The sequence below is a fragment of the Triturus cristatus genome, chromosome 1_2 (genome assembly GCF_964204655.1).
Source record: "Triturus cristatus chromosome 1_2, aTriCri1.1, whole genome shotgun sequence".
NCBI classification, from domain to species: domain Eukaryota; kingdom Metazoa; phylum Chordata; class Amphibia; order Caudata; family Salamandridae; genus Triturus; species Triturus cristatus.
Genome location: NC_140580.1, coordinates 840,675,432 through 840,701,439, shown reverse-complemented (window position 1 = coordinate 840,701,439; position 26,008 = coordinate 840,675,432). Strand labels below are relative to the sequence as shown.

General features: G+C 42.8%; 1 protein-coding gene across 19 annotated transcripts in view; it reads left to right on the top strand.

Moving 5' to 3' along the window:
- EIF4G3 (eukaryotic translation initiation factor 4 gamma 3) overlaps positions 1 to 26,008 on the top strand; it is a 1,568,346-nt gene that overhangs the window by 243,416 nt on the left and 1,298,922 nt on the right. The window lies entirely within an intron of this gene.

Sequence of the window (26,008 nt, the reverse complement as noted above, 5' to 3'; positions counted from 1 at the left end):
TTGGTTCAGCCAAGCGCCAAATTTCTTTTGGTGACGCATTGATCTGCCTGTGGCATCCATGAAGAGAAAGTTGGACAAGGCTATCAGTTCTTAACCACCTCCTCCACCATCTTCACCACAACCACCTCCCCCGCCATCTTCACCACAACCACCTCCCCCATCACCACCAGCACCACCTCCAGGACACTCGCCACCACACTCTCAGGGTGATCCCTCGGATATCACACCTCAAGGAATCCCACATTCATTTATAGGTGAACCTGGGACGTTACATACGGTGCCACACCACCTGATTCTTGGATGGCATACGACATTGACCCCCCAGGGGACACCGCTCCCGATTTGTACAGTGCTAGGCCATCTCCTCCTGATGACTCTACTGCCTATCAGGCGCTCCTTGGCAGGGCTGTAACATATCATGATGTCCAATTTCACAAAGAGCCTCTTCAAGAGGACTTCCTTTTCGAGACTCTTTCTATAACACATAGGACAAACCAATTTCTCCCCTATGCTTAAAGGTATGCTACGGCATATCAAAGACCTCTTCAAAGACCCTGTGCGAGCTAGTATCACTCTCTGGGTAAAAAAAAAGTACAAAGCCTCCCCATCCTACCATATTTACATCAGAGGACAAAATCCAGCCAGCTCACTAGTCTTTACCAATGCTCGTAAACAGGCTAATTCCCAAGCTGCCGCTAATGCTCCTTCTCCTCACAAGTAGAGCAAATTGCAAACTCCATTGGTTTACTGGCGCAGTAGGACCATGCCCACTTGGACAAGATAGGAGAACTCCTATAACACCGCCCAGATAGGGCAAGAGCTTGTCTCGGAGGTAAAGCTCATTTCAAACTGATCTATCCGCTTTGCAACAGATTCCACAGAGGAGGCTGACAAAGCAATTAACACATCTATTCTGTTTCAGCGTCATGCCTGGCTATGTATATTTGGTTTTAAACCAGAAGTTCAACAGAAACTATTAGATGTCCCCTTTGACAAAGAACACCTTTTCGTCCATCAGGGTGACGTGGCTCTCAAAGATCAACAGCATTTACAATGTAATAGGTCTCGCATTGACACGAGTTTGAGCTATTGGCATTGCAAATAACGCCTTTTATTTTTGTTTTCTTTTTAAAAACATAAATAAGAGGCATTGTAATTTACAATGCCAATAACTTAAACTCGCGTAACTGCGAGACCTATTGCATTGCAAATGCTTGTTATCTCCTCTGGATAGGCAACCTAAACAAGAAAGGCAGTGACTCGAACACCAAGAAGAGAGGAATTAAACAGCAAGAGATGAAAAGAGACAGAGTGCAGTGCTGCACTGAATTACACCTACACATTTCACGACTGACCCGATTGATAGTTAATTTTACACAAAGTGTTAAACAGAAAGAGTTGGATTTACATTCTTTGGTGGATGGCCCCGCCTCCAGGGCCTATCAGGAAGCTGCAGCTTGGTATGAATGGATGGGTTGGATAGACTGCATCACAATGGAGATGAGGACAGCCCCGGGACGTAGGCTTTGATGCCGGCAGCTCGCTTCAAGCGAGAAAAGATAAATTAAGGAAGTTGCAGCTAAATACACTGACCCTTAGGCCCAGCCAGCAGGAGAGACGCTGTGGCATAACCTTCAGTGCTGCTGACTTTGGACCTCGGGAAGCCTGTTCGAGTTTCAGCATGGTAAAACTGTGCATAAAAAAAAAAAATAGAATGTAAATAAATGACGATCATTAAAACAAAGGATATAAGGAATGCCGGTAATCAAAGTAAAGCTGGTAACAGCATGGACGAGCGGGAGCAGCAGGGAGTAAGGACAGAGAAGTCATCTCTGTTCTGCTTGCCTGAGGGGGGGAGGGTATTTACAACTTGGACTGCATGAGGAGGGGGAAGGGGCTAAAGTCTATTATGTTATCGACAGCCCGCAATGGATGCCATGCGAAAGCAGATCTAAGATGACAACCTGTGCACTGCCTAGAGTGATGCTCTGCACCTAAGTGATGACGTCAACAGCAAGCCATCATATCTGCCAGCTCCCTTTTCAAATGGGTTATTGCAGCAGCTTTCTGGCAAAACTGATCAAAAGTTCCTAAAAGGAAAGCATTCCATTCCGTGGCTCCAGGACCGCGTATCTTATTGTCTTGCATAATCAGTTCTACAGGCAAGCAGCAGAGTCTTTCACTTGAGAGAAAGCAGCCTACGCCAATCTGTAAGCCAACTTGGAAACCAGCCATCAGCAAAAAGGAGGAAACCGTAGTAACAAGGAAAATCTCAATTGTTTGTACGCTGGAAATACACAGATTGAACATTAATGCGTAGCATGAGTGAAACTACATAACGAGGGAGCAGAAACACAACCACTGCTTAGTGGGGATAACAGAAATGTACTTAGGGGATTAAAAGCAAGCTGTCGCCATTGAGGAACGGCAGACGCTTGTTTACATCGCGCTTTCTCCCCAAAAAAAGTGCATACACAGAGTAATGAAGGGGACAGTGTCATGCCGCCAGTAAGCATCCAGTCTAGGTGGGCGTGGAAAAAAGTGGACAAGCTGGTAACCGGAAGGGACTAAAAAGCCTCCAGAGCAATAATAACACCACGTTTAGCATAATAGGTGACGCAAAATGACGCGCAACAATGGGAAACACGGGCGGAGCACAAAGCGAACTTCTGGAACCGTATTGATCCCAAGAAGCCCTCGCATGGCGGGGCAGCTCATGCGCGCTGCTAACGCCAGGTGAGACCTAAAAAAGACAGAGGTAGCCAAGTCTAAGGGTCCCCTGCAAACACCAAATCCCAGTGGCTTATACGCTGCTCCTCATAGGGGTTCATATAGAGGAAACCACACAAGAGGGAGGGGCAAAGGTGCTTTCCCACGTGGTGCTGCACCCACCACAAAACAGTGTCCCCCCCCCCTGCGTCCACCCCCCCCCTCCCAATCTCCCAATCATTCCATACCTGTCTGGGGAGATTACAACAGTTTCTCCTCGCATGGCAATCCATAAAATTGGACCAGTGAGTGCTGGACATTATCCAACATGGTTATTGTCTCATCACCACACCTCAAAACATTCTACCTCGCACTCACATACACTCTCTGCAACACCAAACACTGCTCAAATAGGAAGTTCAAGCTCTCCTGCTCAAAAGAGGTATAGAACCTATCCCTTTACAACATCCAGGATTAGGGGTATACTCCCTATACTTCCTAATTCCCGAAAACGACCGGTCATTACGACCCATTTTAGACCTTCAGCCCTTAAATCATTACATCCTGTCAGAGCATTTCCATATGGTCACACTTCAAGACGTGATCCCACTTCTCCAACAAGGCGACTTTCTGTCAGCACGAAACTTAAAAGGCACCTACTTTCACATGCTAATACATCCAGCACATCGCAAATACCTAAGGTTTGTCATCGTACGCAAACACTACTAATTCAAAGTTCCACCATTCGGAGTGACTACTGCACCTTGGGTATTCACCAAATATCTAGTAGTGGTAGCAGCACATCTACGCAGACAAAACATCCATGTCTTCCTCTATCCAGCTAACAGAACAGTTATGTGTCTGTTAGGCATGATGGCATCCTGCTCACCATAGTGCCACATGCACAGTTACATGTGTCCGCTGCAGGAATGTTTAGCACAACAGTGGTCTCTGTCACAAGGTCAGTTAGAGGATTTAGTGTTGATCGACAGCCGCACTAATTGATCTCTGCAGTGGTGGAACACACACAACCTGTTAAAAGGGTGGCCCTTCCTCAACCCTGTTCCTCGCATCACCCTTACAACTGATGTATAACTCACAGGTTGGGGTGCTCACCCTCAGAATCTCTCAGTCCAGGGTCTCTGGGATACCAAACACCAGGGTCTCCACATCGGCTACCTAGAACTTTAAGCTGTTCACCTACCATTGAAAGCTTTCCTACCTTACCTGATGAGCAATGTTGTCTTAGTCCTCACAGACAATACAGGCCTCGAATAATTGTAAAAATGTCACTAAACCTGCAGGTCTAGTCACTTAAATAATCTACTCAACCAAATTATAATGCTCTTCACCCATAAACTGGTTTCAAATTACGTGATCAGGGGCAAGTATTTTATTTCACTGAGACAGCATTTTCTACTTTATCACACATGAGAGCACCTTCAAATAAGCGAGTTCAGCATGTCTGCTGTACAGAAAACTATTTTGTTTGATTTTATAGACTAAACTCTTGCTCCATATATAATACAAATCTAGCCACAATAGGATACACATGACCGCTGACCTGCCTCAGTCAATTAACTGCATTGTCATCCATGTGGGGCAGGTATGTATCTCAAATCCTGTTTAAAAACGGTCAGTTTTAAGAAATACATAACTGAAGTATAAAGTAGAAGCACACTGTCATTTGCAATCAGCAGATTTTACATTGAAATGGCCACAGAATTTCCCACTGATACGTGGTTTTAAAACTACATAGTGTACGATGTTTGGAAATAGAGTTTCTGAAATATTTGTCATTTGCACATCACCAAGTAAAGTGTTCTGATTAGCTCCTGTGTAAATCTTTGTTTGCATCACACTTGTGAAATACAAAAGAAGTACTTTCATAATTCCTGATATAATTTGAAATACTAGTACTAGTCATTTAGAAGCTGTTTAAATGTTTTTGTTTCACAATAATTGTCAGATAACTCACTGGACAAAAAGCACTAACTATAATAAGAGAAAGAAAAGTAAACACTATTTTCCAGGAATGGAGACGAGTGGCAAAAGACAAACTGACATTTGACCTCTGTCCTTGATCAGACTGCAAATGTGTCGAGACAAAAACAAGATTTAAAGACTTCTTTATTGCTCATCCACATTCTGAATTAACAGAACACCTGTTCCTTCCAGCTTAAGTTAACTCGCCAGCATGGATGAGTAAGTGCTAAAAATAGCTTGACCTGATAAAATCTCACTGACCGTTGCGAGTGGGCGAGTTTATTTTTTGAGACCTGCAATGTGACAACCTTGTACTTTCTACAAAAACGGGGGGGGGGGCACATTCTCTACAGTTATTGCGCATATCTCATTTGGCGTTGGGCTGTACATCATAACATTCACCTGTTAGCTGAACACCTTCCAGGAACAGACCTAGACTTTGCCAACCTCCTCAGCAGGATGCGGCAACAAGTCCACGAGTGGGAACTCTATCCCCAAGTCCTCATCCCTTCCTTCCACAAGTGAGGATTTCCACAAATAGACCTGTTCGCCACTGCTGACAATGCAAAATGCCCAAACTTCGCCTTCAGGTTCCCATACCCACTATCCAAGGGCAACACTTAATGGATGAACTGGTCACGGATATTTTACTACGCTTTTCCGCCCCTCCCGCCTCCTTCTGTTTCTGGTTCAGAAGCTCAGGCAAACATCCCTCACACTCATATTAGAGGCACCCATATGGGCCTGACAGCCCAGGTTCACAACATTGCTTGAACTGTCGGTAGTTCCTCACGAAAAGCTTCCCCTCAAGCCGGATCGTCTTACTCAGAACCATGGAGAAATCGGGCACACCAGTCCCAAGAAACTCAACCTAGCGATTTAGCTCCTGAGTTTGTATAATTCGGTTATCTTAATCTCCCACTTGAATGTTTGACCATTCTCAAAGAAGCTTGCAAGCCAACATCTAAAGAATGCTATGCAGCGAAATGGAAAAGATTTGTAATAAATGTATAGTACAAATCATTGTTACCTTCTGCATTTACAGACCTCTGGGCTTGTATTCACATCTATACGTTACATCTGACTTAATTGGCTGCCTATCTGCAAAATAGATCAAACCTATCTTTATTTAAAGTACCAGACATCAAAGCCTTTATGGAAGAGTCCTTCCACTAGCCCCAATATGGAATCTTAAAATTGTTCTAACAGTTCTTATGGGTCCATTGTTTGAACCACTACATAATTGCTCCCTATAATTTCTGTCTTGGAAAGTCGCTTTCTTGATTGCCATCACTTCACTCAAACGTGTTAGTGAGCTCCAGGTACTAACCTTGGATGAACTTTTCTTCCACCTACACCGAGATCAGTTCGTACCAACCCTAAATTCCTTCCTTCCAAAGGTGGTCTGCCATTGCCTCCTTAATCATTTTAGTTGCCTGGATTTTTTCCTCGCCCAGACTCAGTTGCAGAAAGGATTCAACATACATTAAATGTCAAAAGAGCTCTTATGTAATACATCGACAGAACTAAGGACTTTAGCAAAAACCAAACAACTTTTTGTTGCTTTTTGGCCCCCTCACAAAAGAAAGCCCATATCCAAATCAGGCATGGCCAGGTGGATAGTTAAATACATCCAGACATGTTGAGTTAAAGCCAAAAGGATTTTACCTACACCCCCTAGAGCACACTGTACTCACAAAGTAGTCGCTTCCATTGCTTTCCTTGTCAATATCCCTTTAGCTGATATATGTAAAGCAGCTACGTGGTTTACACCACACACTTTCATTAAACATTACTGTGTGGATGTTCTGGCACCCCAACAAGTTTATGTAGGTCAGGCAGTGCTATGAACACTTTTCCAAACAATTGCAAAACCCACAGGTTAGCCACCGCTTTTGGAGCAGCACTGATTTAGTCTGTTCAAAGCATGTGTATCTACAGGCACCCATGCCTCAAAATGGATTATGTTACATACCATGTAAGCATCTGTTCTTGGCATCTAGTGCTGTAGATTCACATGCGTCCACCCCACTTTCCGGACACCTGTAGCTGTTGCAATGACTCTACCTTTTTGTATGCATGGACACCTCTTTACTTACAAACATTGCTTTCTGCGGGAAAACAATCTAACAATGGAGTGGATTCCCACGTACATTTTCACCTAGAGGAGGAGTCAGTCTACCTCGTGACTTGGAAAATGTCATAGAAGAAAAACAATGTAGACAAATCCAGACCTAACAGTAGATGTCAGGAGTATGCAAAGCATGTGAATCTATAGCACTGCATGTCAAGAACAGGTCCCAATACGGCACAGGGGAGACGGGAGACAGCAGTAGAGTGGAGTTGATCTGGGACATCTGTTTTGCCTCAGACAGCCTCAATTTCTTTTGACTGACCGTCTGCAATCCCCAGTCTCAGGAGAGAAGATTCTATAGAGACAAGCAAGCTTCACTGGCTGGAGCTAGTAGGCTGTGTATTTGTGTAGGAGGAGCTATGTCCGCATCAATGGTTGTAGGAAACCTTCTTAGTTCAAGAGATTCAAGACAAAGCTGGAGGGTAATGTCTCCATTGGCGTCAGTCAGCATGTAGGCATTCTGATTTTTTTGCAGTAGTAGCAGCAAAAGTCCTTATATTCAAGTTAACACTGCTGTTAATTTGCTGGTTTGTAATGTCAACCCTGTGCGTCCATGTGATCAGGGTGCTATTCTAGAGATATGCGGTCAGCCAAAATGGTATTCCAAATCCTCTTTTACCAAGTAAACTGTCATGGTAGATCGTTTTTTTAAATGAACTTACTGCTTCATGTCCCTGACACCCCAACCCAGCCAAAATATTCCTTTCTGGGATGAAAGAAAATCTCAACCGCAAGATCACATTTATTTTCGAGCGTGGTGCTGGCAATGCACATAATAAAAACATTTTTTTAGACATGCTTTTCACTAGCTGGTGAAGCCTAGATATCTTTGAGCCCATTTTTCCAATTTTCCTTGACCTGGTATAGGAGCGACCTGTAACATGGAGCTGCTTGCTCTCTCGGGCCCATTGGGGAATAGGTGTGAACCACAGCCACCAATATAGAGGGCATCTTTTAAACGTAATCTGATCTTCAAGCATACTCGATGTAATAGTTAAAACATAGAGTTTCCTGTATGCTGCATATTTGATAGCATTGTCGAGTCAAAAGACAGAATGATTTTGGTCCATATTTTATACTTAAAGCAGACTTCATACATACACTCAGTCACTCAATCTTTGCACTCATGCATCCACTCGACAGGACTTCTGAGAGCGATAAAACTTATATATTCATGAACTTGGCTAGGGATAGAAGTGTGAAACAGTAGCTTTCTTTGAAGAAAAAGTGCAACCACGGAAGTCCTAAAGCAAGGATGTGTTTTGCCCCCCTGCTTTATCACCAGTTAATTTCTGATCTCACTCGGATGCTGGATGAAGTAAATTTCCACATCACCTATACTTGAACATAAATCCTTATCAAATCTGCTTTGCGCGAATGACCTGGTGTTGCTGAGTTGAATGAGAGTTGGTCTGCAGAAGCTTATAAGGACCCTTTTTGAATATACAAAGCCAAATAGGTTGGAGGTGAATATAGAAACGATTAACATGATTATCTTTGGGGAAAAAATGAATAAACCGGTCTTGTGCTGATGGGTGGCATCAACATCGAAAAAGTCCCAAAATGTAAATTTCTGGCGGTCTGGTTGGACTCGAGGGACTGTCCAGAAGCAAAAAGAGTCTATTTAAAACGAAGCCCACGCCCTCCAGATGGCTTCTTATTCTCAGTAAAGAAGCTAATGTGGACCAGTATGGAACCGATCCTCCAGGTTATTCAGGCAAAGCTACTACTGGTCATATCCTACAGAAGCAAAATCATGCTGGGACATGAAAATAAGCTGGTGGATGCATTGATGATAAAAATGCATTAATGTGTCTTCTGGCTACCAAACTCAGCCTCGCTGGCTCAGATCTGCTTAAAAATTCAGACTTCTTAGGCGATTTGTGGCTAGGAAAAGCGCTTTCATCAAGTTGAAGATCAGAGCAGCAAGCTCTAATACACTCAATGGTGTGATAGGGAACAAGCTAAAGAGTGCCGCGGCAAGGCTGCTCATGCCTGATACCTGGAAGCTTGATTGGACAACCTACATATCCGAGAGAAATGGAACGTGGGCACTAGGCAGAATGAGCTAAAAAAGCAGTGAACATTAATGCCGGTCCATGGGTGGGCAGACTCGGATAAAGAAGCACTGGCCCAGCGGTCTCACGCCTGGATGGTTTTAGCATATTATAATATCCGAGGAAAGCAATTGTATGTGGGAGCGAACTACTCAAGACAGCAACAAGTAGACTATTGACTTTTCGTCGTGGGGCCCTGGACCTTATATCGAAGTGGCAAAATCAATCGTTCGAGGCGAAATGCAGAATGTGTGTAGAGGAATGGGAAATGACTTTAGATGTAATATGCCTGTGCCATGTATTTTTAGAAGCCCGCCATCGACTGCTTAGACCACAGTCCGATACTCTGAAAGTTCGATCATGCAGGCAGGCTGCTATAGCAGACTTGAATCCGTCAAATATAGCGCTGAATGTTAGATTTGTTAAATTCATGTAAATATTCTTGCATATGCTTAGGTCCTCATAGAATAGAATGACGGTTGAAAGTGGTGCTATGCCTGTCTTCCATTATACACACTTTCTCCTTTCAGTGTTTATTCAAGATGATTTTTTATTGTGGCAATGCTTATATTCTTCGGTTTTAATTGTTTATATCGGGCGTGTTCCCCTTACCACGTCATTTTCGTATTATGCTTAGTTTTATTAAGTAAAACGTATATAGTAACCGGAATTGCTAGGATGAACACAGTTACATGCATAAATGGGCACTGCTTTATCATACTGGCACTTTTTCCGTGTTGCACAGGCACATTGGCACTTTCTAGACTAAACTGTGTTCTAACGTAATTCTGAATTTTAAATGATATCTTTTTAGCTTTTTGTGCTTGGTTGCACTATGATTTTGTATCGTTTTCATCCTATTTGTATGTTTGTATTGTGAAGTGTTTTATTAACCACGCAATAAATAAATATGTATCGTGCATCTGTTCATCAAGCCACTATCTCACTCATGCGTTCACACTCTGGTACAACCGCAATAAAAACACACAAACTCAACAAAATAGGCAAGATAAATTAAAAGAATACAAGTGGAAAAATATGCTGGCATAGGCTTGTAAGAGTGGAATTAAACCTAGCCGGTGTTCGTTTTTCAGAGGTATTGTAAATGGTTTATCATTGTTTTAAAGTTCCATCATAGCCTCCATATTCAGACTCAATGTGTTTACCAACTTGGAACAGTAAAGCAATGATACACTAAAGATAAAAGCATTCCATAATGGTATCCTGGTTTAGAGGAAGTGGCCATGTAGGATGCAGTGTGCTGAAGATGAAATGAGCAGCATGCAAGCGGTCTGTTAGCACTGCCTGGAGAGCTGTAGTATCCTCTTAAGAAAAATTAAAGTAAAAAAAGTACAAGCTAAGAAATGATAAGGGAATTATAAAAAGAGAAAATTGAAAACTAAATAACTTGCCAACCAGTGCGGAGACTGAAGTACACTCCTTTTCAGGTGGTTGTACATGTGATTGGAAAATGCTGTCATTCATGGGGCAATAGAGCTAATGACTGATGTGGACTGAACCATTACCCTGTGTACCATGCTGTCTTGTATGGAAGCAGAGAGTGAGACTCAGACATGTCAATGGCAGAACAGAGCTGACCCAGAGAGAGAGAGAGAGAGAGAGAGAGATATAGATATAGATATAGATAATTATTTTAATACAAGATCCCAGCAGACTGATAAGATTCTAGCATGAATTAGTGCAGTATTTCCCTACAAAGGTAATCTGACATTTCATGTAACAAAATACATATTTATAGACTTTAATAGAGAGAAGTAGCAACTGACTGGTAAATGCTTTTTTGCTTTAACACATGCTTTTCTGCGCCTGTAATTTTCATAATAAACAGACAAGAGTTATGGCTTTAGAATTGTTTTCCCCCCTAGTGAACCAATCTGCCCTCAATCTACCTGTTACTAATGGCCTGTCACTGTAAGCAACTGAGGCCTCCTGTACGGAGCTTTAGCTTTCCCACAAAGCAACCACCATGCATACAGTCATAAAATGACATAGTAACGAAAATTGCAGTTGGTTAAGATGTCTTAATAAGGATTCTGATGCAAATCTTTTATACCCACGGTTTGTCAGAGGGGATAACTAGTACCAAAACCCTTGCATACTTCAGTAATCTTACTACTAAGGTAACCTGTGAGATCTTGTGTAACAAAATGCCTACCTATAGGAAGTTCTAGCTCCTGTTTTGTGATGTTGAGAACCCGGCGTAAAATTCTGGATCTAATACCTAGTCAATCCAGACGAACTGTGGTACAGGCAATCATTCTGTCACGCCTCTTTTACTAATCAAAACAACGAAAGAGTGTGCCTAGGAATTATTGGTAGAGCATAACTGCAGAACCCAACTAGGTTTCTTAATAAAGCCCTCACTCACCAACCTGGTTGGTGACATGCGTCCTCATTGGGCCCCACCGGGAGAGGCAGAGTGCCGCCCCGGTGTGCTTAGTCGCCAGAATTACTGCGGAGCTGGTTATGTGGTGGGTAGCGGAAGTGATTGTTAAAAATGTCTGGTTTGTGTCAAAAAATAAACTTTATTAAAAGCCAAACAGACATGTATAAAAACAAGGTGTGGGACGTAAAAGTTGAATAAAATTGTTCAGCCAGGTCCCTTATGATATGGTCAACATGTTTCTGCCTATGTGTTGGTTATAAGCTGGCATTCGTCAGGACCAAAAAAGAGCGTGAGAACCTCGGCGGTATGGGCGCGCTAAGGCCCACCCTAACCTGAGGCTATAAGTGTGAAAAGAGTACAAAAAACTTTTTTTTACATATAAAAATTAAGGTGACTCCTGCAATGGAGAGGAACCGAGTTTTATTATGGGGGTGTAGTCAGGATCTACACCATGGGTCTCGGGAAGGGGGTGGAAACTACATTGAGCGGGCGGTGTGCCAATGTAGTTTCCACCCCCCTCCCGAGACCCATGGTGTAGATCCTGACTACACCCCATAATAAACTCTGTTCCTCTCCATTGCGGGAGTCACCTTAATAATTTTTATATATATAAAAAAGTTTTTTTGTACTCTTTTCACACTTATAGCCTCAGGTTAGGGTGGGCCTGAGCGCGCCCATACCGCCGAGGTTCTCACGCCCTTTTTTGGCCCTAGCGAATGCCAGTTTATAACCAACACATAGGCAGAAACATGTTGACCATATCATAAGGGACCTGGCTGAACAATTTATTCAGCTTTTACGTCCCACACCTTGTTTTTATACATGTCTGTTTGGCTTTTAATAAAGTTTATTTTTTGACACATACCAGACATTTTTAACAATCACTTCCACTACCCACCACATAACCAGCTCCGCAGTAATTCTGGCGTCGAAGCACACCGGGGCAGCACTCAGCCTCTCCCGGTGGGGCACAATGATGAAGCATGTCACCAACCAGGTTGGTGAGTGAGGGCTTTATTAAGAAACCTAGTTGGGTTCTGCAGTTGTGCTCTACCAATAATTCCTAGGCACACTCTTTCGTCGTTTTGATTATAATGACTTTGGGGGACTAAGAGCGGCCCATATCGTTGTTTTCTGCCTCACTCTTGTTTTCAGTACGCCTCTTTTACTGCCAACCTTGCTTCTCATAAGCAAGTACAAAGTGCGTGATTACGCACCGCTTGCAGATTTTCAAAACATAAATAAAAAGGCATTGTCATTTAAAATGCTAATAGCTCAAACTTGCGCAAATGCGAGACCTATTGCATTGCAAATGCTTGTTCCTCTATGCACCTGGCCAGCACAGACCAGCAGGTGACATTGCTTCTCTTTCAGGACTCCTTAGGACTTGGCATGTATTTCTACGACGTGGCAGCTATGTCCTTAGAGGCTTTTATACAAATAAGACACTTAGCGGATGCTACGGCTGCACATGTGATTTGGTTTTTGTCCATGATTTGTCGAGTTACTGACTGCCAAATCTGTGTTTGTTCTGTTGCTATTTTAACTAGAATCTGGAGTTCTTCCTACCATAGGGACAGGTTTACCTGTGTTTTTACACAGGCCTATAATTATAGGACCTAATGTTTCAGTGCATTTAAATGACCTAGACTCTGGTGCAGGGGTTTGCAGTTAAAAAAAAAAAAAAAAAAATCTACTTGTCCATGGAACGGAATGCTTTTGAATTGTATGTCCTAAAAAAATCATAAATACACTTGTCCCTTTTTGAGCCATGCACTGATTTGACCGATTAGTATGGCAGTGTTCTCATTAAAGTCTCTGAGTATTCTTGGGCTCGTATTATTTATATCATGGTTTTGATTCTAACAAGGATGCATTTTTGCTACCTTTCTGCAGAGCTACTATCAGGGACTGGAAGTAGGCAGCAAGCAGTATCTCCAGGATTGGGATGCCCCGCGAATTTGTGCACACCTAAAAACTTACATTTTTCTCCAAATTTTTTAAAATACTTTTTACATCGCAATCTTCTTAGAAGCTCCTGTCTAGGCAATCAAGTGATCATGTGACTTGCTCATCCAGAATTAATACTTGACATAGAGGAAATATGCAGATAAGTATTGTAATGGTACATATAGTTTCAGTCCTGAAAAAGTTAAGCGCTTCATGCAGATCAAGGCACTTCACCAGAGAGCGCATTGAGTTCACTTTTTCCAATCAAGAGCACCCAGTGAATTGCTGAGTTTATAATTTACTCTTGTGTAGATTAATTTAGGCCTCCGTTTTACTGCACCAATAGAGAGTGTTGATATCAAAACACAACAAGCGTATCACAATCCCAGTGGGTAGAACTTAAAATTAAGAAGTAGTAGGGAAGCTTTGGCATGATCTATCAACTCCTTATGTTTAAGGACCAGGTGACACTGCAGTTGATGGTGTGTACTATATTAACATTACAGAAACCCAGCCGTTTTTTAGGTTTAGCCTGGACAGCACACGCGCTGCTCTGCGTGGCATACTGTATTCAGGTATGCACTTGAAGCTCCGCCCACTACTCCGCCATATTTATCATTGGCTTGTGTCACTGTCCTTTGTAAATGTTGACTTCTGATTCGTTTTAGGCTTGCTCGTCCCTCCTTAGTACCGCCTTGTCTACATTTGTAACCGCCCATGAGGACTGCCCCTTTAAGTGGTGTAGTTACAGGGTATGTTTTCTTTGCAGTCTGTCAGCACTATTTTCTTTAATGATTTTCTCCTATAGTGCAACAAAGGCGGCGTGCTGTGCTGATTACCAGAATCTTACAATATTGAAAAAATAGACTTTGGCAAGCTACCAGAAAGAAAAAAAAGTTGTGATTTGTCCAAGTCTATTTTTTCAATATTGTAAGCTTTTAGTAAGCAGCGCGCCACAGGCTGTGCTGCGCTGCTAAACAAAATATAATAAAATATTTTTTAAATGGGCTACGGCGAGCCACGCACTTCTTGTTTCTGAAACCGGCCTAGCCCGTGATGCTTTGACCTATTCATTCTTGTATCTCGCTAATGATCTTCGTGCCTCCATTTGCATACATTTTATTTGATCCTTGCTGTTCTGCATTCTGCTGTACACTTGATTGCTGTGTTAGCTTTAATTTCAGCCTTTACTGGGACCGAGTGTCTTCAACTGTTTCTGTGGCCAGAGCTTCTTCAAATCTAATACAAATAATCCTGAATTACTAATAAAGTAGCCATATTACTAAAGTGTTATTAGCCAAAACATTACTGTCCCCCATACTGAAGTTATGAGTAGTCACCATGCCAGTGCGCTTCAGACTTGGATGGACCGCCAGCAGAAATGTTGTAAAAACATTTATTGGTTTGAAATGTCTGTACGTGAGTTTTGAAATACCTGCCATAGCTTCAGGGCTCCCGCTATCATCAAGGAAAGTACGTCTCCCCAATATAGTATCAATAAACCTTTTTCAGAAATATGTCTATGCAAATTAACATGTGCATATCTGTTTTTAAGAAAAAACACATTTTGCAATCAAATGCATGATTTTTGGCACACATACTTCATTGAGCTAAATTTGTCTATTTTTTTTAAAACCCACTCCACACAAATTTTGCAACATAAAAATAAACTGTCTCCATTCTTGCTTAAAATGGTGATTGGTATATATCCTCAAGTTCCCATGACTTTTATCTGGCCTTCTCCAGTGCCACACTTGATTCCTTTTCTTCCTTCTGTGCCCTAGAGAGCCTGATATAAAACCAATCTCTCCAGCTTTGGAAGTGCTCTCGCTGCTTCGTTTCCTACCTTGGACTTCGTAGAAAACATGAATATTGAGGCTGTGTTATACCACACTTCAATTGATTATTTTTTGCAGTTTTATATAGCGCTAGCCAGACCCGAAGGTATCGGAGCGCTTTACATTTGTCAATGACAGTCGAGTATACAAAGAGTGGCACAGTAAACACAGTGTTCAAAGGTGGGTCATTACTCTTCGCTCAGTGTAATTGCGCTTCTGCAACATCCTAATCTTCATAGAACTCTAAACGTTCCTCACCCTAGTATAGTGTGGAGCTCACTTCTGCCAAATGCAACGGAAAGGATCTGTAGTCGTGATTATAGCTCATTTGTAAAATCTACAGGTGTGCTGACCACAAAGGCTTGTTAAATCCAGAACAGAAAGGTTTTGGCTCAGTCACAAAGTAAGCTGAGCAAAAGTAGACTTGAGAATCTTTTGGAACCGTCAACAACCTTTTTGGGCCACTTTCATGATTAATGGTTATTCAGTCTTTCAATAACTTGCGGCATTTTCTTTTGGAATGTTTCTCAGATAAGATTGAAAAGTTTTGTCTCACCTTGACTCCTCCCAGGTGCCGAATTCTCATCAGTTTCTGCAATCTCTCTCCTTTTTGATGTAACTGCTCATTCCTCACCTTTACAATATTCCCAGTCAGCAGACTGGATGTGGAGATTTTCATGCAGTATCTCTTGTGTGGCACCCTATGGTTTTACGGCGACCTTACACTGCTTGGAGTGGAGAAATAGAGCAGCATGTAGAAACGTTGATGTCAGTTCCTTTTCTTTCTGTTCCATCAACACAGATCCGGAACTTCAAGCCCAACTTGTCGTTCTTCTGAAACACTTTCTGAAAGGTTTTGAGACAGCGTGCCAGCAAAAATGTCCCCCACAAAAATGAAATGTTTCAAGCCATGCCATAACAGCAGGAGGCGGAAGATAGGTTTGGTCCCCCATGAAGGTATGAGTGTGGTACCTGGGATCTCACAACTCTTTCATGTGAAAAGTGTGCTTTCATGGACCCAAAAGCAATTAAAGAATGGAAAGTAAAGCAAAAACAAGAAGCACCTAACAATGGTTAACCCCTTGTGAGCTGTTCCTGCGCAGCATCGCAAAGCGGGTCCTCCTCAATGTAAGCCAAAAGTGCAAGTAGGGCAAGTGGTATTGGACCCCTCCTATCACCACTTTTTGTCAGGCTAGATGTGGTACAGCCGGCACTTTAAATGCTCTTTGTGCCTAACAACTCTGTGCCTGTTCCACAGTTGATCCCTGCGTGCCCCCAATTCCCCAGGGCGTCCTCCACCTCGCAGATAGAGGCCTTCAAGGAAGCCACGCTGCCCTTCACTTGGACCGACTACCCCTGTGGTGTTGCCCTATTGTGACAGAAGTCCAGACATCCACACTGGCCCAAGGGTTCACTACAGTGCTTTCTGTGATGATGCCAGCTCTCCCAGTTTCTGATGGATACTTCTAACTGCAGAGCCCTCAATTTGTGAATACCTCTTGGCACCAGACTGGATCCGAGATTTTGTTTTCTTAAGCAGTTCCCTCGTGCACTAGTGGTGTCGTTCAGCTCTGCATTGAGTACATTCCGCAAGTACCATTAGATCCAAAAAATAAGTCAACTCTGCACATCTACGTTAGTTCCTTTTTTTCCTTGCCGTCCAACACAGATCCAGAACTTGCTCCCTCGCTTCTGTCACCGGACAGAAAACCTTTTTATATAATTTTTTCGGAGTTCAAGCGACATTCCTCCTCAAAAACAACCAAGTTTAAACCCTCTGAGGACTGCCATAAACAGATGTCGGTGACAGACCCTCACAACTCTGTCTCTGATGTCTGGGCTCCTGACTGTGCTTGGATGAATCTGAAGGCTATCTGGGACCGCAAGGCCAAACTCCTTCGCTGAGCATGGTAGGAAGGCTTGGAAGGCCCATCCCTTTCGAAGTTGAGAACGCGGATGCAATCTCCCCCCATACCGTTCCCGAAAGAGGTCGTCGTGACATTGAAGTCATGAGATAAGTACAAGAAAAAGAAGCATAATAAGTCCAAACATTTATCCCCTTATCCCCCCACTCTCAGCAAGTAAAGTCACGTGGCTATCAGGGTACCTCAAAGTTACAGTCTCCGACTGAAGAACTAATCCTAGCTTTAGTCCCGATCTAACCGGAGTTCCTGAATCCATCGGCAATGCCGGAGCAGATGTAGGCTTTACAGAGAGGCCGTACTGCATATTTTTTGTTGATGCCCAGAAACTTCTGGCACATCGTTGGGCCCACGGATCTGAGGGAGCATTCTATTCAGTCAATTGCTGACAGATTTGTCCCAAACGCCTACTGTGCTTCTCAACCGCGTTCCAGGGTATGCCCCGAATCTGGGGCTGATGGGCACACTGCCGACTCAAGTTGCGTCGCCAGGATATGAGAGTGGGGTATACATAACTTTTGGCCATGAGCATTAGTCCTCCGATCCGGCTGCCCCTTCAAAAAGACCTCCTGCTGTAGCAGCAGGACAGGGTCCTGCACCCGAACATGGTCATCTTACTGCTTCATGTTCAGAAATTGAACGACAACAGTTGACTGCCCTTGATCTCCCTCTGAAGCAGTGGATATCATTTTGGTAGTCGGAAATTCCTGCACTAAAATTTTCTATAGTGGACGCAGGGAGAAATGTTTTGCTTGGTGTTCTTCTCAGCGTCTCCAACAATCACAAGCTCAGTTGTCTGATGTCCTCCTTTTTTGTTAATCTCTAGCCCAGCAAGGCTTTGCTGTGGTAACAATCAAAAGCTATTTGTCAGCCTTATCTGCATTTCTGTGGTTGCCTGATCAGCTATCTCTGTTTAAATCAGCTGTTGTGATGCCCTTTTTGAAAGGGCTGATCCATATGTTCCTGCACAAACCCTCCGTAATGCCCTAGTGGGACATTAATCTTGTTCCTACATTTCTGATGTGCACTCCATTCAATAGAATGCACAGTTGTCCTCCGACGTTGCTCACATTGAAAACCGTTTTCTTTATTGCAATCATGTCTGCTTGTCGTAGAGAGTAAGCTGCAAGCACACTCTGTCCAACAACTGTACTCCACTATCTTCTTGGTCAAGCTAGTGTTAAATACTAAACCAGTGTTCCTTCCAAAAGTGGTTATACCTTTCCACAGTGGGCAGTCTATCACACTGCCACCTTTCTTTGCCCCTCCTCATTCATTCAAGGAGGAAGAGAGAGTTAATTGCTTAGACCCCAGGAGCGCTCTGAGTTTTTAAGCTGATTGTACCAAGGACCATCGGGTAGATGATCAGATCTTTGTGGGGCTCTCTGTGGTGAAGAATGGAAAAGCTTTTCAGAAACAAGCCATTTCTAATTGGATTGTCCTCTGTATTAAAACCTGTTGAGGAAGAGCCTCAGGAAGGCTGGGGTTGCCACCTGGCCAGTTTTCTAACAGCACCACCGGCATTTCAATGTCATGATTGGAGCAAAATCACCAAAAGCCAGTATTTTTAGCCTTTATCTGTCCATACTGTAAATATAAAATATAAATAGAAAGCACTTCTAAATGTTTTCTAGAGCTGTTTTAACGATCCCTTACTAATAGTTAAAGTAAACAAAGGAAGAAAAGTCATGTTACAAATTAATTCACACAATTTTGTTTAAAGTCCTATTTAGTATCACGTCCAGGCCTTTGCAGACTCTTAAAACTAGAACAAACGTCTGGTATTTTTCTCTTGGAAAGGTGGCAATCCTACGTGTGGCACATTCTACAAGAGCCATAGTTGTCACTACACTGGTATGTGGAGTGCCAGTCTTGGATATTTGCTAGACTGTGACTTGGGAATCGCTTAACACGTTCACCGTGCACTACTGTCTGGATAACTAGGTCTGTTGGGTGTGCTACTTTGCCCGCTCAGTCCTGCAGGATTTCCTGGTCTGAGTCATTCCACAGACCCACTTCTGGGGAGTTATTGCTTTGCTATCGATTCACACGGTGAGGAATCTGTGGTTAGAAGTATCCATCAGATGAACAAGTTACTTACCTTTGATAGCCCTCTTTCTGGTGGATAAACTAACTGCAGATTCCTCACAGATTCACCCTTCTCTCCATTTTGTGGAATGGACTTATCTGGTCCAAGCTTAAGATTCCAAGTGAGATCTAAACACTGGCACAATCTGATTACTGAAGACTCTGTGTCCAATGTTGTGGACATATATTGGAAAGAAACTAATTTCCACATCGGAGGTGGCAATTATATTGTGGCACCTATGTCACCACCAGGGTGGGACCCAATGTGGAATTGTGCGATGGCTCCCTCCAACTCATGAGGAAATTGCTGAAGAAAAATCTTTGGGTTCAGTCTGGTGCCTGGGTACTCACAAGGTGAGGAATCTGTGATTAGATTAGCCACCAGAAAGAGTGTTACCGAAGGAAAGTGAACTGTTTGTTCGGGACCGAATTTCAATGCCATTCTCCAACCCTGAATTGGTGTTGGTCCGTGTTAGACCTATGCTGCTCTATGAAATCACTAGGATGTAGGGCGCAGCCTACTATGATTGAAACTAAGTCCCAGGCTCTTCGATCCTGTCAATACTACCAGAGGCTTGATTTGGATGCAGTCCTAGGCGTTCAACATGGTCCCACAATAGTGACGGCAACGATGATGTGGACAAACTGCTCCTCCCTCTACTGAAAACGGGCTTTTTTTAAAAATCTGCAGAATACAAGTGGGTTAAGCACACCTCCAGAGACCTATTGTTGACTCCACCTTGTCCACCAACAGAGGAAAGTGCTTCTTCATAGTTGTGGTGCGCATCGCAGCAGAAGTCCTCGACCTATAGCTACCTCTGTCGAAACTAAGTCAAGTTTACTAACAAATATTCTACCCTGGGCCAGACTCAATTGAGACCCTTTTGCTCTTTAATAAGGTCCTCATATCCAAGCTAAAGACCATTTGGATGACAAACCTCCAGGTAGTTTCCTTCCGATAGACAACACAGAGTGGACCTTAGAGACCCAACATTTCTCACTCAACACCTGAAGTTGGAAGGTCTAATGGAACATTTGTCCACTAGTAAGGTGAATCCTAACTCCTTTCTTACTACCCCTCCAGACAGAAAATCCAAACACATTGATACCTTCAGGACAAAGATGTCTTTGGCTCAGTACTTGAGGCCCACCAGGCTATCTTTATGCTTGCTAGATGCAATTTGCCTTTAAGGAACATGGTTTATATAAATCTTGACAGTTGTCCTAGAGGACCTTGGGGAAATTTTCCCCTAACCAGTCTACTTCTCAAATTGCCTCACTGTTGGGAGATACTGCTTGGATATCTAGTCTAAAGATTGAGAACAAGTTACTTACCAATGGTAACACTCTTTGTAGTGTTACTCTGTCTAACCACAGATACCCTATCACCCTCCCACTGACCCGTTCTGTGCAGTGGATATCTGCACATTCTAAAATGGTCCCAAGCAAGACTTTGGGACATCATCAGCTGCAATGTGTCTCTTGATGCGCGTCTGAGGGCGTGGAAATAGAATGATGTAGAAACTGATGTCAGCGAGCAGAGGTGGTGCCTATATGCTGCTCTGCACTATCACTTCCACATACTTGAGAGCGGTTGCTTAACAAGCATTGGCAAAGCCAATAGGTCTCACCTATGCAAGCGCTATTGCCTTTGCCAATATGTTTTAGCAATGTTGTACACCAGAGTGGCTGCAAATCAGCATAGCTAAAAGTTGGTAGGGTAAAGGAGACTGGTGTGGAGTAGATAGGTGTGGTGTTCAGTTGAGTGGTGTGGTAAGACGAGGAGTGAAGTGGAGTGTCATGGAGTACGGACAGTGTCATGGAGTGCCGTAGAGTAGAAGGGTGTAGAGTTGAGTGGCCTAGGGAGGAGTAGCATAGAATGTCGTGGAGTGGTGTAGAGTAGAGTTGTGTATATCTAGAGACGCGGAGGATCTGCGGATCAGACCGATCTAAAAAAAAAAAATCTGATTGGCTGCTACCACTTCAACCAGGAAGTGGTGGCAGCCATAGTGGGACTCTAGATCCGAGTCCCAAACACCTCGGGGAAAAATGGGTCACGGTAGGAATGACCTGACCCCCTAGGCTTGGTGGTTGGGACCCACAGGGACCACTCCTTGTCCCCAAAAATGTATTCTTATTTTAGAACAATTTACCACAACTTAGCAGAGGATCCGAGCTTTACTTTATGCCTCCCAGGTAAACCCGGTTCCTGAACGGTAGTTTTATAAATATAATTGGGGGAGGGGGCACGTGTGGCCCCTTTCAAGGGTTAATATGGCCCCGGGGACCCCTTTCCCAGGGCCCGGCCTTGCAAATGAACTGGGATGGGGCACCTGGCCCGATTTTGGTCACGGGATCACATCTCCTGGGGCCCAGTCGATATTGAGGAGGGCTGTGTGGCCGAATTTGGCCCGTAAACCCCATCCCCTGAGGCCCCGCCTAAATATAAATTGGGAGGGGGGGCATTTGGCACCCTCTCTGGCTATTTTGGACCTGGGGGCCCCTTTCCCCAGGTCTTGACCTTCTTACTAATGTGGAGGGGCACACATGGCCCCCAGCCTGATTTCAGACATGGAGACCCCATCACAAGGGCCCGACCTCAATTTGAAAAGGGAGAAGGGCCGTGCAACCCCCTTCCAAAGCCATTAATGGCCCTTGGAACCCCATCCCTCAGAGCTGGCTCCTGCTATGTCCTGCTGCTCACTGCAAAATTTGCTGTAAAATTATGGATGAGAAAACTGCATGACGGGGGCATGAGGTATAGTTACCTTAGGGCACAAGTTATAGTTGAGATAACACCAATTATAACTACTGAATTTCTATGGCTTTGTTTGTAAAATCTGAACCTAACTATAACGTCCCTGTAACCTTTAGTTTTTTAGTGAATGTATGTGTGTGTGTGTATATATTATTTCATCGTCATACTTATGTGAAGTGTACCTTCTATGTCTATGATGCTGTGAGTTTGTCTTGCACTTTAAAAATGGTTCTGAAACGCGTCATGTGATCAAGGCCTCGGAGGAGGCTGAAACGCGTTATGGTGGAGGTGCGGGCGTTCTTTGAATAAACCCGTTTGCATCAAATTTGGGTCTGCATTCTCGTCTTTTGAAGAGTTTCGTGTGGCGTGAAGCACCGTGGAGAGATAGAGATATAAATATATATATATTATATATATATATATATATATATATATATATATATATATATATATATATATATATATATATATATATATATATATATATATATATATATATACACATATATATATATACACATATATATATATACACATATATATTCACTGAAAAAACCATAGGTTTCACACATGTTATAGTTAGCTGTACATTTCACTCGTAAAAAACCAATGAAATTCCCCCGTTATAGTTAGTGCAGGCAACTATAACTCACGCGACCGCAATCCTCTGCTGATGCTAATACTGTATTTAGACACTTATTTGCCCATGTCTTCTTCCATTAAATTTTAGCTATACATATATTACAAATATTTATTTTTCATAAAGACACATATGTCATCAGCAGAAGATTGCGGTCGCGTGAGTTATAGTTGCCTGCACTAACTATAACGGGGGAATTTCATTGGCTTTTTACGAGTGAAATGTACAGCTAACTATAACATGTGTGAAACCTATGCTTTTTTCAGTGAATTTGCAAGGTTTTTTAAATGCTAATTCCTAACTATAACGTGTGTGAAACCTATGGTTTTTTCAGTGAATTTGTACGGTTTTTTAAATGCTAAGTTACTTTACGCCATTCGTGGCATGCGCGCCCAGTTAACGCAGTTCGTTCCGTGCGCGCACCGTGCGCTTCGCGCACCGTGCGCGCACAGTGAGCACGCGGTGCGCTTCGGGCACCATTTGCACACGGGGTGGGGAGAATGTGGATAATTTTTAAAAAATTTTTTTTTTACCGTACGCGTACGGTAAGCGTAATCGGCGATTTTCCGAAAAAAAAAAAAAAATCTTTTTGTTTGGGGCTTGGGGGTTGTTTGGGGACCCCTATATCAATGCTGGGTGGTTAGGATCTCAAGAAACTGCCTCTTTAGACATTTTTTTGCTTCGTTTTTGCTGCCCAACTCAGAGAGCGAGAGAGAAAATGGCGGCCGCCGCTTCCTGGTTTCGACCGATTAGAATGTTTACTAAGATCTAAGAGCCAATCAAAATCGTGCACGCCACCGTACGCGTACGGTAAGCTTACGGTAAGCGCACCGTAAGTGCACCGTAAGCTGTCACAGATGTATATATTGATTTAAAGGCTATTTTCTCTGAATCTACTGAACAGATTTACACCAAACCTACAAAAGGCACTTCCTTGACCTGAGGACTACCTCTCTGCCAAGTTTCAAGTAATTCTGTTCAGCCGTTCGGGCTGTAGCTGTGTCTAAAGGTCCTATGGAAAAATGCATGGGAAAAACGTGTTTTGGGACCCCCCTTTTATCTCAGCCCCCGCTTGACGAATCCCCCCGAGACTTTCTTGGTAGGAGCGGAGCGTAGCGCCCCACCTATTTTGAAAAATTCGCGAGGATTCGTCGACCGGCGCCAAAGTTATTCAAAATAGAATGTTGCGGATTTCCTATGGAAACAGGGTCCTAACTATAACTACCTACTGGCGACCGCCAGTAGGTAATATATATATATATATATATATCCAAACGAAGGTTGCTCACCATTGAGACGCCACACACAGCATGTACTTCTCTTATTTATTGGCAGGCTACAGGATTTGCTGCATCATTGTTCCAGCATGTACAAGTTCGCCAAACGCGTTTCGGGCTCTCCTCAGCCCTTGTTCACTGGCATAGTAACGGGAAACAGTAGCGAAATCTTCATCACACTTGCAATCATTATATATCCCGCCTCTGTGGGCGTGTGCTTTAGTGGCATTCTGGTCTTTGAAGTTCATATTCAATCCAAGTGGGTGTTACTGTTCTCCAAATGTCTTCGCTTTCCACAATTGGTCGCTAAAATCAAATAAGGCTTAAAACCCTGTTTCCTTCAAGTCCTCGCCAAAAAAGCCATGCCGTTCCTCATGCGCTATTTATAGTAATCAGCGCCGGACCCGCACTTCAGCAGCGGGGCATCCCGCGACCTGAGCGGGCCGCTTAAACATCCAAACGAAGGTTGTTCACCATTGAGACGCCACACACAGCATGTACTTCTCTTATTTATTGGCTATATATATTCCAAGGAACTCCGCTACTGTCTCTTCTTGACAACGGATACGGACCACAGTTTGGTGCGGAAAATATATTTATTTCAAATTCACTTTGCCGCCATGACGCGTTTCAGCCCGACCTTGGGCCTTGATCACATGACACGGTAACGTAACATGTTATTGGTTTATATAGTACAAGTAACAGGCAAGCTGATTGGCATGTGTTGAAACAAATGACACAGATAACAGACTACAAACAGCCAGTTCCTCTATACTTTCGGGTTAACATTATGAGTAAAATACAGGTAAATCCAAATCCCTAAAACCTCATAAAATTTATTTTAAAAAGGTATTGATTTAAATAACATAATTTAGGTTCCTCAAAACCGTTATTATATGATTGGAACTGATGCTTGTGAATTTGTCTCATTGCGCTTGACTGTACATGTAAACCTAAGGTCAAAATACTAAAGTGCATAGTGCCTGATATGAAGGGGAACACACAGTTTATTAGTGTCTAACAATCCTTTAACACTGTTAAAAGTGCTAAAAGGACCATTTTTCCCTGTGTATTTGAGAATCTTATCACCATACCTCCCTTCCCCTAATTGGTACACAATTTCTCAAATAAATATATATAACTTAGATCAACAGCTTAAATGCCTATATATAAATTTTTTGGGAGAAAGTCCAAATCGAAAAGAACATAGAAACAAATATATGTGTGAGAAAAATATCACTGGAGCCCCAGTGATACCGTATATATATATATATATATATATATCTTTCTTCATCGTGGAGTCTGGCGATGTTTTAAATGTGAGGAATCTGTGGTTAGGTAGAGTATCATCCAAAAAAAAAGAGCTTTACAGAAGGCAAGTAACTTCTTCAGATCTTAATACTCGTGATGCAAAGACAACTACTCTGGTATTGTAACGTGGGATGCTTGGTGTGGAATGAGGGAAGTACGTGAGGTGTGTGGTCTCTGTTAATGCGTTGCTGTGTAAGGTAAAATGTGACCATTTGGATGTGTGTAGTTTCAGTTGACAGGAAGGTCTTCCCGTGGCATCTCTTCAGCTATCTGTCTGGTTTTCTTCCACTAACTCGATGTATCCACTGAATAGTTAGCCTGTGCAATTACTCTTTGTTGTGTTTTCACAAGCTGTAGTAGAACAAGCTTGAAGTGGCAAACCAGTTATTTTAAACATCAAACTCTTTTCCCTGTCTTGCACCTTTAACACGCTAGAACAATAAGGATTCCAAAATGTCCCCTTGTGTGAATGTTTTGAAAGCGTTTACTATAGTTTCTTCAAAATGCGCATTAAGCAGACCAGAAACTGATTGTTAATCCTTTTTGAGGCCACTTGAAATGCATACAAGAGAACTGTTCCATTATGCTGCCATAATTCAGCTTCAGCAAAGCTGTTTCTTAAACCATAACCTTCCATTGATAACAGTGAGTACTTGTACGTTTGATTTAGATATAACTTGAGTTCATGGAAATGGAGAATTTCTGCAATTGAATGGATTATTTAAAATGCCCTGTTGTCTAGATGTGAGAAATGTGTATAGGCGTTAGGGTCAGAAGACTCATTAATATCAGATTTGAAGTACATTTATTGAATGATACCAATAGGTTAGATCTCTCATCTACACTGCTGTATTTTTTTTTCTTTCCACTCGCGTGCCTTCTTCCTTTTATGAGTTTGACCAATCATTATGAAGGTTTTGGTTGTATGCTT